Source organism: Nuphar pumila, chromosome 8 (genome assembly GCF_984573655.1).
Source record: "Nuphar pumila chromosome 8, dmNupPumi1.hap1.1, whole genome shotgun sequence".
Lineage (NCBI taxonomy): Eukaryota > Viridiplantae > Streptophyta > Magnoliopsida > Nymphaeales > Nymphaeaceae > Nuphar > Nuphar pumila.
Genome location: NC_143256.1, coordinates 75,814,996 through 75,833,108, shown reverse-complemented (window position 1 = coordinate 75,833,108; position 18,113 = coordinate 75,814,996). Strand labels below are relative to the sequence as shown.

The 18,113-nt window shown below is 36.8% G+C and overlaps 1 pseudogene; it reads right to left on the bottom strand.

Moving 5' to 3' along the window:
• Window positions 1–415: 415 nt before the first annotated feature.
• LOC149829978 (uncharacterized) lies at window positions 416–13,353 on the bottom strand (annotated as a pseudogene).
• Between the last annotated feature and the right edge of the window lie 4,760 nt (window positions 13,354–18,113).

The window sequence follows — 18,113 nt, the reverse complement described above, 5'->3', positions numbered from 1 at the left end:
ACGATACCGCTTGGATGAGAAGCTCTTTATCCGCAACTTAATATCACCTGCACAACAAAACAAAGTTAGTAAAACTACTTATAAAAATGGAAATAACTATCTCTAAATTAATTCTAAAAGTAATTGTTAATCTAATTCTACGTAAAACGAGAAACTATTAGAGCTAATTTCACAAACTAATTATCCTAATGCTACAATTAACTCTGGATTATTATTAGAAACCTAATAAAATACTAAAAATCAAAAGTAGAGAACTATGTAAAATGACAAATGACTATTTTTCCCCCACGCTCTATAAAACCCTAATTTCTGATAAGCGGTCGAAAAATGAATTGTAGACGGCCTAAACAAAATACGATTTGAATGATTTCTATTGCGTTGGATTCCTGATAGAATAAAAAATTCAGCAAAACTTTTAGATTACGAATATCAATCCAGGAGCTCCAGATATAGGCGTCACAAATTCAGTGACAAATTCAAGGATAGACCTATCACGAAAATCAAACATAGCAAGGGTTAAAAACAACAAATAAACTAACCCTAAAACACTACGACACTACTAACACATGCATATACTATTTACTACACTAGACACACAGGAAAACTACAGAAAATCGCAGCTCTAATTATAAATGCCCTTTTCACAACCCGACAACTCCGGCTAGAAATGTGATTCTAGTCGGTTTTAGGCATATGAGATAAACTGATTGCGACTGAGCCACAAAATGTAAACGAAAGCTAATTTAACCTATCCCTCCTGTATATCAGACTAAACATTAACTAACCAACACTTAAAAACATGTTAGACAATGGGAAAATAACAACTTCGCATCCCTAATCTACTACACCAAAATGACAATCAACTATACTGTAACTATATTAAACAATGCTAATAGAGAGTTAAGCTAACACACAAACCGATATTCAACAAGCTAACCCTCTCCGAACTTAATCTAACTCAGCAAGTAGCAGATGCACTAACAATAGTATATTACTAAAACAACAAACCACACAATATACACTCCTTGAAATCCACCTCAATCGAATAGAGCAAATTTACTCGGTGGTTGGACTTTAGGGAAATCAACACTAAAAACACTAAGTAATAACTAATCTGAGAAATCCACACTATGCAGTACACAGAGAATTAGCTAATTAACTTCCAAACATGTGCTGGGCACAAGATATTGACAATTACTCACAATGGCTAATACAATACACAATGCTGAAATCAACTCTAATGAAAATAGACCTAACTAATGCTATTACCAGAATCAACCTAATTACCCAAATAAAACCAACTAACACACATATCATCTACATTACTTTCACTAATCAGCAAGTAAATGAATGCCATAACACTGCTGAAACAGAATTCAGCAACCTAGTCTAAAACACATTACAACATCACTTAGCATGTAAAATACATCTAAAGACTAATGAAAAAAAAAACTATCTAACTCATACAAGCAATTTGTAAAACTAACACAACACTGGAAGAATTCTTGAATTAGCAATTAATCTGGCTGAACCTGCTGCTAAAACAGAGAAATCAACGATTATACCCCTTTTGTTTTGCAAAATGCATAAATCAGGTAAGGAAATATCTATTATGAAAAACAGAAAATTCTAAATGAATGCAGATTAGCTACTAAGATTCAAACTATTAACAATTACTCAAAACGAATCTACTGTACGTAAAATAAACAGAGCAACTATCTATCCATGGATTAACTATAACCGGCTAGAGGATATCACCATTCAAAATGCAAAAAAAGAAAAGAAAAAGAAATGGTACTAAACTAAACAAACCAGACTCAATCTACGATGTTGTTTGACACACCACTACACCCCACGGTTGAAACACAACAAAAAACGTAGGCAGCAACAAAAAAACAAAGCAATCACACTGAGTTTTAGCTAGAAGGATTGAATGAGAAGAAGGCGCACCTTAATCTGGCCGTCCGACGAGTGGGATGGTAGAAGAGAGCAGAATCAACCCAAGAAATGCGCCCAGCCGCCTTCAGTGATGCTGGAGAGGTGTTTTCCTTGCTGCATCCTGCTGGAGTACCTGCAAAATGTAACAAACAACATCAACACCAGCAAGTCGTGAGAAGAAGAGGAAGATATGGCTGTCGAGATAAGAGATTGGATGGGAAGAAGGGGCAATTCCCGGTGTTTGAAAGCAATTCCAAGCAGCAACCGGGCTGGATTGAAGGTGGAAGGCATGGTGGCTGAGGGAGGAGTATGGAGGAACAAGAATCAGGCTGGAGAGAGGCACATTTTCTAAGGCCAAGACCCTTTTAGGGTTTTTAAAACTTGTTTTTATAGGCCAAACCCCATTTTTCACATTTTCCAAAAGAAGGATTAAAATAGAAATATATGCTAGGCACCTTTTCTGAGGGGATATTTAGCAAAAATTCTAAAAATCATAAATGGGCTGGAGTGTGGGTTGGATTGTGGAGTTTTGGCCCAGATCCAAGGCCCAAATGGCCGTTTGGATTCACTTTTGACCCGCTTCGCCTCGAGGTCCGACCCGCTACACTGTAAATGCGACATCTCTCTCGTTTTAAGTCTGATTCAACTGAAATTCAAACTGTAGCTCAATAACATCTAAATGCATTTAAGTGAGGTTCAAAACCTATAAATGATGTATTTATGTAATAATAATATGTTATATTCATGAGTAATTCACGCATCATCAAATACCCATATGCTAGAATAATTGCTAGTCCCTAGCAATATACACTACCCTTGCAATGACGATATGGACTAACCGAATAAAATGCAATTTTTTATTAAACAACTAACTCACTTTCGTAGGAATTATGGTTGCATTTAGTTTATGCAACAAGCCCTTTTTGAACCCCTGAGTTACCCCAGTGAACAAAAAAGGTCTCATGAGGGATTGCAGAGATGCTACCCCATAAACATCATAAATTATGCAGAAATTCAAAATTTTCTTCTAGAATGCTAGGCGATTCCAGAAATCATTGTTAGCAAATATTTCATGTAATTTTCATTATCAGAACACAATCAGAGATTCTATGCCTCCATGATAAAAATCTTCCTTTCACTCTTCTAAAAATCGCATTTATCCATGATTGTTTCTTAGAAAATCGTGTATTGTCATACTATTGTTTATTTTTATCACTTGTATCTTTTTCTGCACATTCTTTCATTCTACTTCTAAGCAATGAATTTTTCTTTTCATTAAGCTCTCATTTTCTTTTTCATTGAATTTTCAATTTTTCAAATCTTTTAGATTATTCTCTTTTATTTTCATTTGAAAGCTTGCGTGTGGTCTGCTTTTGTGCCCTGTATAATATTAATGTCTTCTTATACCACTATCTGCATGTTAAAGACATTAACTAGACACAAAAGTGACTTACTTTATTTACCCCTTCGATATGAGATTCAGACACTTCAACTTGTGTCTGATCTCAGCTTCTAAGGCTCATGAAGTTCTTCCTTTCATTTTTGAACGAAATTCAAACGCTTCAACTTGCATTTGAACCCATCTTACTAGAGATTGTGAGATCATCCAAACAACCTAACACAGGCTCTTTTCTTTTGAGCTAGAGCTTTTTCTTTATATTTTTTATTTACTTAGTAGTTTATTTCAAACTGTGCATATTTATACTTATGATTCAAAATTATCCTTTCACTTTCAAATACAGTCTTTTCTTTGAACTTCACACAAACACTCACTCTTTTTAGCTTTGTTCAGAATTTTTTTTTTCTCATGGGGCTTTTAAAAATTTCTAATATGTCAGATTATGTCAAAAATATCCATATATGCTATTTTTTTTTGATATGCCTAATTTATGAGTTTTAGCTACTGAAACATGATAAACATGACAAAATAGTATGTATCTACTGAAACCACCCCCCATGCTTGAATGACACTGTCCCTAGTGGCATATAGAGATGTAAAAATGCAATGTAGATGGACACTAAAGAACTTAAAATCAAGACAGGAGGACAGATAGATACAACCTGATATACGGGGCCTCTTAAACTGATTCTTGATTGGATCATGCTCCACCACTAAGCATACGCAAATGATTAGTTTTCAGCTGACCTTGTCCATTATCTGTTCTAAAAACCCTATCCTGAATTCAATAACCTATACTCACACATTGAATGTTAGATAAGCCAGCATGAATCAAAGCAAATGTAAGCTCATATGAAATCAACTAACGAAACAAAAAATAGATACTGATGACTTAAATAAAAGAACTGTTAACTGAAAATCCTAATTCTACTATGTACATATGATACATTTTTCCGCTCGGATCCTAGTCATTTGTGAGATTCCAAACCTCGAACTCACTGGCCTGTAAGACATCTGAAATGTAGGATTTCAATCTTTGCCCATTCACCTTGAATGTGCCTTGGGTACGCGGGTCAAATGAGGTCACTACTCCATGCGGAAACACTTCCTTCACTATGTAAGGTCCATCCCACTGTGACCTTAACTTACCTGGGAATAAATGCAAGCGAGAATTGAACAACCACACTTTCTGCTCTGGCTCAAACACTTTTCTGATAATGTGCTTATCATGAAAGGCCTTAGTGCGAGCTTTATACAACTTGGCATTCTTGTATGCATCATTCCTGAGCTCTTCTAGCTCGGTGAGCTGCAATGATCGTTCCTTGCCAGCCTGGGTCATATCAAATTTAAGCTTTTTAATTGCCCAGTACGCCCTGTGTTCCAATTCGACATGGAGGTGGCACACTTTTCCAAAAACAAGATGGTATGAGGACATGCCAATAGGGGTTTTGAACACAGTCTTATATGCCCAGAGAGCATCATCTAATCGTTGAGACCAATCCTTGCGGTCCGGGCAGACTGTCTTCTCTAAGATCCGCTTGATTTCTCTATTAGAAACCTTGACCTGTCCACTGATCTGCGGATGATAAGGAGTGGTGAAACGATTATTGACAGAGTATTTTCTCAAAAGCGAAGCTACTTGTTGTAAACACCCCAAATTTTCCAAAAAAATTCCCCTTTTTCCCCTGGGCCCATCTTTTAAATAATCAGGTCAATTTCTGATCAAATTTCCATTCATTTCTCGGATTCACTGGAATCCAGACTCAATTTTCATCTCTGACCCAAATCGGATATCCGGATCCAATTTTGATTCCAGATCTTCTATTCTTCAAAAAATCAAAAAAACCGATTCGTGGTATTTTCTCGGATATTTTATCTGAATCCAATCTTAATTCAAGATCCGAAATCAATATTTTCTAAAAATCTTGGATCCAGATCCATTTTAAGGTTAATTTCCTAAAATAAATCCTGCATTTTTTTTATGAAAACCTCATTTTAGAAAAATCTTAGTCTTAAAGCAATTTTTTTGCAAAAATACTTCAAAAAGGCCTCGTTCAGATCCTATCTGTAAAATCCCTATGTTTCCCTTATGCTTTCGGGGTTTTCTTTCAAAAATTCAAAAAAAATAATAATAGCTTACCCTCTTTCATAAACCATCTTGTTCTAAACTAAAAACCCATTTTCTTGGAATACCCCTTCTCTGAAAAAATCTTATAAATAAACCATCCTTTGAAAATTTTTTAAAACTAAAAAGGATTTGTTTCGAAAAATTTCTAACGGCCTTCTCCTATAAAGCTAAACTGCAGGGGTCGATCTCCTTCATCGCTTCTTCACCTCTCCACCAGAATTTCTCCTCGATCCCTCTCCCCTCTGGTGCTCTCCCTCTACGGAAGAAGAGTCCTCCTTCCTCCTTCAGAATCCCAATAGAGCAAGGTAAGAATCCCTTCTTTTCACCATTTATCCGTGAATTCCATTGTCTTTTTATATATAAATTCCTCATCTGTATTTTAACTTCTATTTTTTTTTGTTTTTGTTTATTTCACGTTGAATTCTCTGTTTTGTTTAATACATTTTCTTACATATTGGTAATCGGTGATGCCTCGCAATGGCATCGCTGATTCACCCGGGCTTTGAATTCTCATTTACATCTGATTTCATTTTTTCTTTCCACTTTTCGGTTTGAATTTTTCTTATGATTTTCAATTTCCCTTTCTTTCTGTGTTTCCAAATTTTCTGGTGTTTTCCTTATTTTCTGCCCCACGGAAGCATCGATGGTAGCGTTGGTTTACTTATGGTAAATCAATCCACCTCAATGCCATATCAACAGGAATGCCCAATTCCGACAATCATTTTGCCTTTCAGAAATTTATTTGATCTTTCTTTTGTTTGCTTTGTTTGCTTTCTCTTCTTCCTTCGTAATTCTGTGTAATTTGCCATAGTTTATTTATTTATTTTTTATTTTTATATATACATATTTTAATTCATAATCGGGTAATGGCCTTGTTCTTTTATTGATCTAATTTACATCTTATTCTCTTTCTGACCATCGGGATGGGCTCATTGCCCCTATATCGACCGGCCATCCTGCAAAAGGCTTCAAACCCGATTTTAACAGAAGGCTCAGCGTATATAGGTATCTTGTATCATTTTATTAGAATATATGTTATTCTCCTGTGTAAATCATGTTCTTAACTTGATAACACTTAGAATTTTCTCTTCGTTCATCATTTTATCTTCAGCATCCTTTTAATGTTAAGTCATTGTTTCTTAATTTTTTTTGATCTATCGTTGATATGTTCTAGTTGTCTCTGTTTCGTTTAATATCCCCTGCACATTAGCTAATGGTTCTGCTATGTTTCACGACATCATCCATTTTTATGTTCTTCATCGTTTGTTTCATTCACTTATGTTTTATGATTCAATTTCCATAGTGTCACCAATATACCATCCATCCTGTTCATACATCAACGATATTTCTATTACAGTATTAACATAGTTGTCTCTTCTAATTTCTGTAACATTTTGCATTGTGCACTGTTCCTGTATTACGTTTTCCTGTGTAGCTGCACCATCCTCATCGCATTCTCTGCATTATGTTGCTTGAACATTTAAGGGTTGGGTTGTCATATCACTACATGTTGCATCAATCCTTTTCCCCCATCACAGTTTATATGGTATGGGTTTTGGGTTAAAAAGGGGCTTCTGAGTTCTCTGCAAGGTCTATAGCTGAAGGGGTTATAGAAGGAGTGGATAGGGTTGGTCTTGCTGCTATTGTCACCGATGGGTGGGTATACATCTCTTGCTTCTTCCTTTAATTGGTCTTTCTCTGAGTTGGTGTAGAGGAACCATAATGGTGGTCTTGGTTTTCAAGCTATCGGTTATATAGTTATTGTCAATTTTTTTTTTTATATATACTTGGAAGTTTATAGAAGACTAAGAATGGACCTGAGACAGAGGTGGGGTGTTGCTTTCGCTCTTTGGAATAATTCATGATTTAGAAACTTTAGTACAATATTGTTACCATATGTGAATATATTTGGTAGTTTATGAAAGATGAAGTATTGTTCTTTGGTAAAATGTAAGGGCAGACGTTGGCATCGAAAATGCTCATTTTAGAGCCATTAACTCTTCCCTTGATGCCTTTAGGTTATGATAGCCATTTCACTGTATATCAGTATAGCATTTATGTATTCACTGTAGCCACTCTCTTCACCCCTGTATAGCACACTCATCTTACACTTCACATTTTCAGCACAGTACCACTGTCTCATGCCATCCACCTGCATCTCACTCACAGCAGGAATTACCTGTTCTTGCATCCCCCACTTGAGCCAATCAACATACTATTTGTCGCTACCCCCTTCAGCAAGTTGGTTATACTGATGATCAACTGATTATTGACTAGAGTATTATAAAATTTATTTATCGTCACCTGCTTTGCTACAGTGAATACTTTGGAAGCTGAGTCTCTATATGGAGACAGGGTTTTACAATTGGCTATCGGCGCTGTAGCTTTAAATGAGAATTTTGCCCAGAAAGAGTTTTAATGGAATGGAATTTTGGGCATATTAAAGCTAAATGTCTTATGCTGTCTGGAATATCAATATATCTGAAATTTTAAAGGGTGTTTGATATAGTGAGAATCTTCGGTTCAAATTCTCTGAGGTATTGAAGCTGCTTAAATATGTTGAGAAAGGAAAAGTTAGCATTATTACTGCTGTATATTTCCTCCGCATCTCCATCTTGCACCATGTTCCTGTTTGACATCATTATATCCATTATAATCCATCTACAACATGTATGGCAATGATACCTCTTATACATATCTGTCAATAAATCTCATACTTACATCCTAATATTTTGTATTTGATTGATTACATTTCTGTGAAATGAGAAATTGAGCTGAGTTAGGGGCATTTGAATGGTCGTGCTTCAACCCCTTTGTAAGTTTTGATGTGTTTGAAAAGGTCTGGGCAAAAATGGTTATTACCATAAGCATGATTGTTCCCCTTTGATGCTTCAAGGTTGAGAGTTGCAGAGGAAAAAAAAAAAAAGAAAAAAGAAAAAAGAAAAAAGAAAAAAGAAAAAAAGAAAAAAAGAAAAAAAGAAAAAAAGAAAAAAAGAAAAAAAGAAAAAAAGAAAAAAGAAAAAAAGAAAAAAAGAAAAAAAGAAAAAAAGAAAAAAAGAAAAAAGAAGCAACCGTTGAAAGAGTTAGTGGCTTTGTTGTTCTTGTTGAAACCTCATAAATTCTACTGGTACAGAAGAGCTGGCTGAAGGATTTGATCCGAAACTTTCCCTGCTGAAACTTTCAAACACCATTCGCATTTTTTGTTGTTCCCAATCATCACTTAACATTCCATCTGAGCATCACCTTATACCTACACTCATATTTCTAACCCTCACCCTGCTAAATGCACTGTTCACCATCACATTCATATTGCATCCTATTATTAGCACCTGCATTACCATCTCCACACCCCCTTGTCTAAGGGACTCCCACAGTATCTACTGTCCAACATCAACCATCTTCATCCTACATTCACAGCATAGCATCCAACCACCTCATTCTTCCACTGCACTCACATCTTAGCCATCCTTCAACACACTGACGCTTTCACCTACTACTGCCACTACAGAGCACATGTTGTTCACTAGTTCACCCAACTCTCATTATAACACCTCCCCCGTTTTCGCATTAACTCCACTCATGTTTGCTGCACGTCCCTCACAATACTGCCTATTTCAAACCCCCATGGCCACACTCCACAAAACCCACTATAGCTCATATCACCTCTTCTTCACTAAGATGCCTATTCCAATATCTCTCTCATCTTGACAGAAATTTTCTGTTAATAAAGTCCAGCTCATTACTTATCATCCATTCCATTTCCTGCATATGCTTATACCTTGTAAATACCCCTACCTTCTGTGTGCTACAACACTCCCCCATAACACTTTTCGAATCCGGCACATCATTTCTCCTACCACTTGTGATATATCTATACTTTCATAATACACTATACATTCACCATACATTGTATATAGTATAAGCACCTCTTCGTTAAATACAAGTGTGGCCACATGTATACCGATTTCAATATGGTTTGCTTTTATATTTCTGTTAAATGCTAACCATGTTCTGCAGGATGTATGTGAAGACACTATTTCCTCTTTCTTAATTAGAGATGTTTGTAATCTTAAATTCAAACTTGTAATAATTAGATGATAATGAGAATTCTTCACATTTCTAGCATTAGAATAGAATGTATGAGCATACATGTTATGAGAGTATATATTTTATATTATTTTGCTCTTTTCTTTCAAAATTTCATGAATGACAACACAAATGGCATGTGCACTATTCTAATAAAAGGTGATTAAATCCTAAGTTGATGATTTGCATCAATGGCCATAGTCAGGGTGTGAACAAAACTTACGATTTTCATCTTTTATGGAATAACACTGGATCCACACTGGGTCTCTTTTTAAAAATCATCATATTTCTAAATATTTTTCTCCTTTATCAGAGTTTAACTTAAAATTAACTCAAAATATATGTCAATGGCCATAGTCAGGATATATTGAAAGTTAATTTCATTTCAAACTCTATAAAGGCACAAAAAATGTGTTTTATTCTTCACTTGAATTTAAATACGATTATTATATAATACATATTATGACCATAGTCAGAGATGTATTATATTTTCAATCTTATTTCAATTCATTTAAAGAATAAAATATGCTTTTCAAATATTCAATTTTCAAAATTCTTTTCATTCATCATTTAGGATAGAATTACAACATATTTTCAGAATTCTTTTCATATTATTTCAAAATCCAAGTGATTTTGAGATAATTCTTCAAACATCTTCATTTCTAAAATCAATCTTCAATTCTTATAAATTCAAATTCTTCTTTCTATTTCAAAAATTCAAGCTTCAATTTCAAAGTCAGATTTGACTTTGAAATTTCAAATTCATTTTTCAATTTCCAATTTAAGTCAAATTTCAAAAATCAATTCAACTTTGAAAATTCCAAATTCATTTCCAGATTCCAGATTCAAGTTCAAATTTAAATTTAATTTCAAAGTTCAATTCAAACTTTGAAATTTTTAGGTTCATCACCTAATTTCGAAATTCAAGTTTCATTCTCTATCCTTCTTTCCAATTTCAAGAATCGATCTAGGATCTCTAAAATCTAATTCTAAATCCCATATGGATTTCCAAAAATCCAATCCTATCTTCAAATTCCATGGAGATTTCTCAAATCCAATATGGATCCTCAAATTCAATTCTGGATTTCTCAAAATCCGATTTTTCACTTTTAAATTCAACTCGGATATTTTAAGATCCAAATCCAAATTCAAATTAAATTTAGATCTTGAAATTCAAATACATATTCAAAAATCCAAATTTTGAATTCAACTCCATTTTGGGTTCCAGACTTCGGATCATATTCCATCTAGGATTCTAGATTTTAGATCCAATTCTATTTTCAAATCCCATATGGATTCCTGAAATCCAATCCCATTTTCGATTTCCATTTGGATTTCTCAAATCCAACTCCAAATCCAATGCCATCTTGAAATCCCGATTTCAAATTCAATTCCATTCTCAAAATCCTTTTAGATTTCTCAAGTCCAATTCCATTTCTAAATTCCACATGGATTCTTAATCCAAATCCCAAATCCAGATTTCCAATCCAAATCCTATCTTGAATTCCATATTTCAAAACCAAATCTATTTTTAAATCTCATATGGATTTCTTAAAATCCAAAATTCTATTTCCAAAACCCCTTTGGACTTCTTAAATCCAATTTATTTCCAAATTCCTCTAATCTAAACACCTAAAATCCAGAATTCAGTTCCATTTTCATAATTAATCTAAATTTCCAATTTCACCTTTCAAATTTCAAAGTCTAAATCCAATTCTAAAGTTCCAGATTCAATCTCCATTTCAAATTCCATTCTCAAATTTTCCAAATTTTCTATTTTCAATACTGAATCTTCCTTCTTCCAAAACAAACCTGAAGTCATTTCAAGTCTTTTGATCTCAGGTATGATGCCAACTTCAGAATTTCAAATTTGTCTTTCCCAAAACTCAAGTTGATTCTAAACTTTGAGTTTATATCCATTTCAAGTCAAACTTCAACTTTCAAAAACCATTTTCTTCACCATATTCTCAAAATTTATTTCAAGATCATTTGGAAAATCCCAATTTTTTTAAATCATTCTTCTCAAAAGCTTACATTTTTGCATTTGCATTACACAAGCTTGATTCTTTGTGCATTCTTAGACTCAGAATAAATTATTAGACAATATTAAGGCAAAGCAAAAAGGCATAAATTCGATCCTTGGTTCGATTATCCTTGGTAAAGGCACCAAGAACGGTCGAACCTCGTACTGACGAGCGAATCCTGTCTCTCCATTTTCCCGTAAATATAACGGAGGCGGGTAATTTTCAAAATCTCTTTAAAATTAAGGTAAAGTGAGACCTTCGCAAAAGAGTTCCTCTCACTTCTCTCTTTTCTCTTCCCTCTTCTTTTTTTGTCTTTTATTTCTTCGTCAAAAAGAGAAATAGAGGTTAGAAAGGGACAAAGAAGGAAGAGAGAGAAACCAAGAGGAATTTTTTTGCGATGATCACACCTGTACATTCCTAAAATGTTTGCCACCATCACTTATCATCGCGCGTGGCACACCAAATCGACTAAAACTATTATGCTTAATGAACTTAAGCACAACGCTGTGATCGTTGGTCTTGGTTGCCACAGCCTCGACCCATTTGGACACGTAATCAATTGCCACTAAGATATACAAATTGCCGAACGATGGCGGGAATGGACCCATAAAATCTATGCCCCAAACATCAAAAATCTCAACAATTAAGATCGGGAGCAAGGGCGTCATGTCCCTTTTGGACATGTTCCCCGTCTGCTGACATCGAAGACACTTTCTGCAAAACTCATGAGCATCTCTGTGGAGTGTGGGCCAAAAAAATCCAGACTGCAAAACCTTTCCAGCTGTCTTCCTACTGCTAAAGTGCCCTCCACAAGCTAGCGAATGACAAAAACTGAGGATGGACTCATACTCCTCCTCCGGGATGCACCTCCTAATGATTTGGTCTGCGCAATACCTGAACAACTCTGGTTCATCCCAATAATACTGCCTCACCTGCACTAAGAATCACTCTCGCTCATTCTTATTCCAATGCATGAGTATCTGTCTCGAAACCAGATAGTTCACAATATCTGTGAACTAGGGTATTTGCGATGTTCTGATGGCCATAATCTGCTCATCTAGAAATGAATTACTGATCAGTCTCTGATCTTGAGTGGAATCCACGATCAGTCTCAAGAGATGGTCTGCTACTAGATTCTCGCTTCCCTTCTTATCTCGAATCTTGAGATCAAACTCCTATAGTAGCAGGACCCATCGGATGAGCCTCGGTTTGGTGTCTTTCTTGCTGAGAAAATACTTCAATGCAGCGTGATCAGAATAGACAACCACCTTTGAACCGAGAAGATAGGACCTAAACTTGTCCAATGCGAACACTACTGCGAGTAGTTTCTTCTTTGTTGTAATGTAGTTCATCTGAGCATCGACCAGAGTTCTGCTCGCATAGTATATCACATAGGGCTTATTATCAATCTGTTGTCCTAAAATGGCCCCCATTGCATAGTCGTAAGCATCACACATGATCTCAAATGGTAGCATCCAATCCGGAGATCTCAAAATGGGCGCAGTGGTCAAGGCATCTTTGAGTATCTCAAAGGCCTTTGTGTAATCATCACCAAACTCAAAGCGCTGGTCCTTTGCCAATAACAAGCAGAGCGGTCGAGAGATTTTGCTAAAATCCTTGATGAACAACCTGTAAAATCCGGCATGCTTTAAGAATGAACGTACCTGCCTAACAGTGGTCGGCAGAGTCAATCATGAAATTGACTCAACCTTCGCTCGATCAACTTCTATCCCTCTTTTGGACACTATGTGTCCAAGCACTATCCCCTCTTGGACCATAAAATGGCTCTTTTCTCAACTTAATACCAGGTTTGTCTCCATACACCTACTCAGTACTCAAGTAAGTTTCAAGATGCAATCCTCAAAAGAAGAGCCATAAACAGAGAAATCATCAATAAAAACTTCTATGACATCATCCACCATGTTAGAGAAGATAACAATCATACACCTCTGAAAAGTTGTTGGGGCATTGCAGAGCCCAAATGACATACATCTAAATGCGAAGGTGCCATACGAACAAGTAAATATAGTCTTTTCCTAGTCATCATGGTGGTTAGCTACTTGATTGTATCCAGAGTAACCATCCAAAAAGCAGTAGTAGCTTTGTCCAGCGAGTCGCTTTAAGATCTGATATATGAATGTCAATGGAAAGTGGTCCTTCCGGGTTGCAACATTCAACTTTCTGTAGTCAATACAGACTTGCCACCCTACGATGGTCCTCACCGGGATGCTCTCCCTCTTCTCATTTTCCACAATAGTGAGTCCTGATTTCTTAGGCATGACCTGAATCGGGCTAACCCACTGGATATCAGAAATAAAGTAAATGATTCCTGCATCCAACCACTTAACCACTTCGTTCTTCACCACTTCTCTCATGTTAGGATTTAGCCTTCTCTGCATATCCCGTACCAGTTTGGATTCCTCATCACAATGAATTCGGTGCATGCAGAATGAAGGATCTATCCCTCTCAAATTTGCTACCCCCCATTCGATCGCTGCCTTGTGCTCTCGCAAGATGTTGATCAATCTACGCTCCTGCTCCTTAGTGAGCCGCGAAGATATGATCACAGGCCGAGTCTCTCCCACTCCCAAATACACATACTTAAGTGAATCCGGCAAGGGTTTCAGCTCAAGTTGCGGAGGAGATTCTATCGATGACTTAGCTGGGGTCTCCACATATGGTGGAAAAGGCTCGATAATCCTTCTCCAATGATGGGGTTCTGATGACACAAAAGAAACATCTACGCTATCTTCTAAACTATCTTCTACTCTTCTGTCATGTATAACTTTGGTTGTACTTCCACCAACTCTTGGGAAATATCTACATAGAATCACTCCATGTCTCCCACCGAACCCATTGTGGCGTTGAAAATGTTTAACCTAACCTTTCAATTGCCAAACGATAGATCCATGGCTTCGGTTCTGTAGTTAATGCAAGTGTTGGCAGTCGCCAAAAAGGGTCTGCCAAGAATAATTGGAGTCTGGTGCTGGCTGTCAATTCCCTCCATGTCGAGAATGATGAAATCGATCAGAAAGTAGAAATCCTCTACTTTCACTAGCACGTCTTCCAAGATACCTCTCGGCACCTTGACTGACCGGTCTGCTAGTTGAAGCGTGATAGGGGTCGATCTCATTTCTCCTAGCTCAATTAAATCATAGAAATACCCAGGTAGAATGTTCACGCTTGCTACAAGGTCGAGCAAAGTACGTTCTATCCTGATGTTTCCTATGGTGCATGATATTATCGGGGCTCTAGGGTCCTTGAGCTTTAGTGGGGTCTGGTGATGAAGCACCGAGCTCACATGCTCAGTAAAATGGACCTTGGTAGGGACTTTTGCTCTAGATTTCCTCTTTTGGGTACAAAGTTCCTTGAGGAATTTGGCATATGCTGGCACCTGCTGAATGACAACAAACAATGGCAGGTTGATCTGTACATGTTTGAAGATCTCAAGCATGTCTTGGATCTTCGTGCCTTGCTTTTCTCTGTCGAGGGGAGACTCTAACGCTTTGGGATAAGGTGGCTTAGGAATGTACATTGGGGGGTCCTTCTCTTTGTGAGAAGGCTCACCTCTATCCTGACTCTGAACTGAGGATGGGGACTGAGCTGCAGGGGATGATCTAATCGGTTCTGGCTCTTCTGTCCTCGATTTGCTCTCGACGTGATGCTCACGTCCGCTCCTAAGGGTCATCATAGCTTTGGCCTATTCCTGTGAATCTGTCATGTACAGGTCACTGGAACTTGACTCTTTGCCCTTAGGGTTCATCACAGCCTGGCTCGACAAGCTACCCTTAGGCCTCCTACTTAGCGCTTTCGCTAATTGTCCCATCTGTGACTCTAATTTCACTATGAATTGAGTATGAGAACTCAAGATCTGACTGTACTTCCCGAAAACATTCTGATTAGAGGTTTTCACCTCCTGAAATGCTTGGAGAAGTGTCTCATCGAACGAAGTCTACAGGCAGACTCTTGTGAAGGCTGGGGAGGATAATGAGTGGCTTGAGGATAGCTCGACCTTTGAAATGTCTGAGTGAATTGAGGCGGATGAGTGGGCTGCGAGGAAAGAATCTGGGTGGAAGTCTGGGGACTCTTCCACAAAAAAATAGGGTAATTACACCACCCCGGGTTGTATGTGAATGAAAATGGGTTGTTTAGGGGGCTGGCGTAACCTTGAGCAGCCTGAACTTGCTTTTGCACAAATTCAGGGTACTAAGCTGCCGAAGGGCACTCAATAACAACGTGTTCCAGACTGGCACACAATGCACACACTAGATAAGATTGGGGTTGCGGTGGTCTTGAAAGGAGTTGGTCCAGCTTCTAAGAGAGCAAGTCTACCTTGCATTGTAGCTCGGTAGTGGACCCAACTTCAAGAACACCACCCCGCTTTGATCCGCTAGGTGTGACTTTCTTAATGCATGAGGTGGAGGCATGGTGTAATGAATTCTCGGCAAGAGTATCAAACAAATGCTATGCCTCATCCTCGCTCTTCAACATGAATGTCCCTCCACATGAAGCGTCGATCATCTAATGATTCCTGTTAGACAATTCATCGTAAAAACTCTGCACCAGCTGCCATCTCGGCACCTGGTGGTGGGAATATTTCCTAAGGAGCTCTTTCATCCTTTCCCATGTCTTGCGAAATTGCTCGCCATCCAGTTCTGAGAAACTGGTGATGGCTCGCCTAAACTGGTTTGTCTTACAGATGAGAAAGTATTTCTTCAGAAACTCCTGTTGTAATTGATTCCATGACCCTATAATAATCGTATCTGAGGATTTAAGCCAATACTTGGCTTTATCCTTCAGTGAAATTGGAAAGAGGGTTAACCTCAACATATCGTTCTTGAAGTTTTGATTTTTTATAATGGAACAAATCTCGAGGAACTCACCTAAATGTCGATAAGGATCCTCATGACTAAGGCCGCAGAATGATGGTAATATCTGTATCACACTGGACTTAATCTTGTAGTGTGGCACTCCTATAGCTGGTCTTCTAATGCATGACTCCTGGGTGTACTCCGTAGGTAGGAAGTACTTTCTGAGAGGGCGTGTAGGTGCTTCGGGTTCTAAATCCCCCATTTCGGTTCGACTTTGAGGAGAATGTAAAATTTTCTCTGGATCCTCAACGAAAGGATGAAATGGGACACCCAAAGTCCTACGCCCTTGCATACACTGGCACTAAGTCCAGATGTGTGTGACCTAACCTAAACTACTAGCGCTCTAACTATGGAAATGAAAAGAAAACAGTATACAACGAACACAAACAAGAATTAAAACTAAATGCAATTAAACTACGCTAAACATGCTTAAAGAAAAATTCAACTACAAAATTAAATCTATTCTAAGTATGCTTAAGTACAAAGATAGAAATTCAAGCTAAGTTATCTAGAACCCACATGTCTAATCACTCCAGAAGCATGCAAGTGTGTAAATCCTAAATATGCAGAACGTGAATCCTATATGTACTTACTATGTTAATCCTATATTTATTAACTAATCCTATTAACTAGAAAATAAAATGCAATTAACTAACTAACTAAGCAAATATCAACTAATTGCAAACTTAGAATTAAAAGAGTATATACGCCGTTCCCTGACAACGGTGCCAAAAACTTGGTGTGACTTTTAGCAATGGTATTTTTAAAACATTATTTTGTCATTAAAATTGTTTTGTAAAATCGCCAACCAAGTAATAATACTGATTTCTCACGTAAGTGGTGAGTCAGATCGATCCACAGGGAACATGATATACTCAAATTAAAACTGAAATTTGCATTTTATTGATAATGAACTTGTTCAATTACAAAAAATATTACAATGAAAAGTAAATTGAACAAGAGCACAAAAAAGTCTTGCAACGACTTAAGCATGCGAACACAAGGGCATTTTCATCATTTCACTAATGAAATACGATACCGCTTAGACGAGAAGCTCTTTATCCACAACTTAATATAACCTGCACGACAAAATGAAGTTAGTAAAACTACTTATAAAAATGAAAATAACTATCTCTAAATTAATTCTAAAAGTAATTGTTAATCTAACTCTATGTAAAATGAGAAACTACCAGAGCTAATTTCATAAACTAATTATCCTAATGATACAATTAACTTTGGATTATTATTTCAAACCTAATAAAACACTAAAAATTGAAAGTAGAGAATTATGTAAAATGACAAATGACTATTTTGCCCCCATGCTCCACAAAACCTTAATTTCTGATAAGCGGTCGAAAAATGAATTGTAGATGGCCTAAACAAAATCCGATTGGAGTGATTTCTATTACGTTGGATTCCTGACAGAATCAAGAATTCAACAAAACTTTTGGATTACGAATATCAATCCGGGAGCTCCGAATATAGACATCACAAATTCAGTGACAAATTCAAGGATAGAACTATAACGAAAATCAAACGTAGCAAGGGTTAAAAACAACAAATAAACTAACCTTAGAACACTACAACACTACTAACACATGCAGCTACTGTTTACTACACTAGACACACAGGAAAATTATAGAAAATCACAGCTCTAATTATAAATG